The sequence below is a fragment of the Sorex fumeus genome, unplaced genomic scaffold (assembly GCF_029834395.1).
Source record: "Sorex fumeus unplaced genomic scaffold, SorFum_2.1 ptg000122l, whole genome shotgun sequence".
NCBI lineage: Eukaryota > Metazoa > Chordata > Mammalia > Eulipotyphla > Soricidae > Sorex > Sorex fumeus.
The window spans coordinates 55,761,016-55,762,891 of NW_026606179.1; the positions used below are offsets into that span (position 1 = coordinate 55,761,016).

General features: G+C 40.8%; 1 non-coding gene across 1 annotated transcript; it reads right to left on the reverse strand.

Annotated features, from left to right (window-relative positions):
* Positions 1 to 1,300: 1,300 nt before the first annotated feature.
* On the reverse strand, positions 1,301 to 1,407 carry LOC130044629 (U6 spliceosomal RNA). The gene has a single exon (XR_008795464.1). It is a non-coding gene; the product is annotated as a U6 spliceosomal RNA (small nuclear RNA).
* Positions 1,408 to 1,876: the final 469 nt, after the last annotated feature.

Sequence of the window (1,876 nt, forward strand, 5' to 3'; positions counted from 1 at the left end):
TATGTTGATTGATTTTCGAATGTTAAACCATCCTTGCATCCCTGGGATGAATCCTACTTAGTTATGGTTTATGATCTTTTTGATGAGTAGTTGGATTCTATTTGCTAGTAGTTTGTTGAGGATCTTTGCATCTGTGTTCATCAGGGATATCGGCCTGTAATTCTCTTTCTTCGTGGTATCTCTGTCTGCTTTTGGTATCAGTGTGATATTTGCTTCGTAGAAACTGTTCGGAAGTGTTTTTGATATTTCAATTTCGTGGAAAAGCTTAAAGAGCATTGGGAGTAAGTCCTCTTTAAAGATTTGGAAGAATTCACTAGTGAATCCATCCGGGCCAGGACTTTTGTGCTTGGGGAGACTTTTTATTACCATTTCAATTTCCTTGATGGTGATAGGTCTGTTCAGCTATTCCAGGTCTTCTTGGTTCAGCCTTGGGAGTCTGTAGGAGTCTAGGAATTTATCCATTTCCTCGAGGTTTTGATGTTCCGTGGCATAAAGCTTCTCAAAGTACTCCCTGAGGATCCTCTGAATTTCTGTGGTTTCTGTTGTAATGACCCCCTTTTCATTTCTAATTCGGTTTATTAGGGTTTTCTCTCTCCCTTTCTTTGTGAGTTTTGCTAGAGGCTTATCGATCTTGTTAATTTTCTCAAAGAACCAGCTTTTGGTTTCATTGATCGTTCGGATTGTTTTTTGGGTTTCCATCTTGTTAATCTCTGCTCTGAGTTTTATTATTTCCTTTCTCCTGTTCGGGTTGTGCTCCTTTTTTTGGTCCTTCTCCAAGCTCTTAAGCTGTGGGGTTAGGTTACTTATGTGTGCTCGCTCCTCCTTCCTGAGGAATGCTTGTAGAGCTATAAACTTTCCTCTTAACACAGCCTTTGCTGTGTCCCATAAGTTTTGGTAACTCGTGTTCTCATTTTCATTCGTTTCTAGGAATCTTTTGATTTCCTCTTTGATTTCCTGTCTAATCCACTCGTTGTTCAATAGCGCACTGTTTAATTTCCAGGTGTTTGATTTAGTTTTCTGTTTTTGTGTGTGATTTACTTCTAATTTCAGCGCATTATGGTCTGAGAAGATTGTTGATACAATCTCTATCTTCTTAATTTTATGGAGGCATGTTTTGTGGCTCAGCATGTGGTCTATCTTGGAGAATGTTCCATGTACGCTTGAGAAGAATGTGTATTCAGCTTTTTGTGGATGAAGTGTCCTGTATATATCTACTAAGTCCCTTTCTTCCATTGTTTCCCTCAATTGAAGTATGTCCTTGCTAAGCTTGAGTCTGGTTGATCTATCAAGAGGTGACAAAAAAAATATGGAACACGTCACAAATTTGCGTGTCATCCTTGCGCAGGGGCCATGCTAATCTTCTCTGTATCGTTCCAATTTTAGTATATGTGCTGCCGAAGCGAGCACCGGTTACCTCTTTTATGGGTAATGACAGAGTTTGTTCATGACCGTGCTCTTAACTTATAATTAAGTATGATGGTGTTTGGCCTGGCCCATTTCCATGCAAGAGTAGCTCATAGCTTGCCCTGGGTCCATCAGTCCCTCGTCGGGACCCTGCTCTCGGAGTGCTAGAAACTAAGGGCAACCGAGGCTGAAGTCAAGTAAATATGGATGCCCAGGAGTAAATATTATTTTGGAGTCAATTAACTACAAATAGCATAGCATCAATTTTCTTCCTGTGTCTGTACAAAAAGGACATTGCTAAAGAAAGCATGCAAATGACTTATAGGAAAGAGAAAAGCAATATAGGATTATTAGTGCCTGATGGAATTGGGTGTGTCTCAGTTGCACTGTTGTGGGAGTGGCCCAGTAAACCTTAAACCCCCTGCCGGGAGCAGCAAGGACAATCCAGTGTTGTCCAACACGGCAGTTCCTC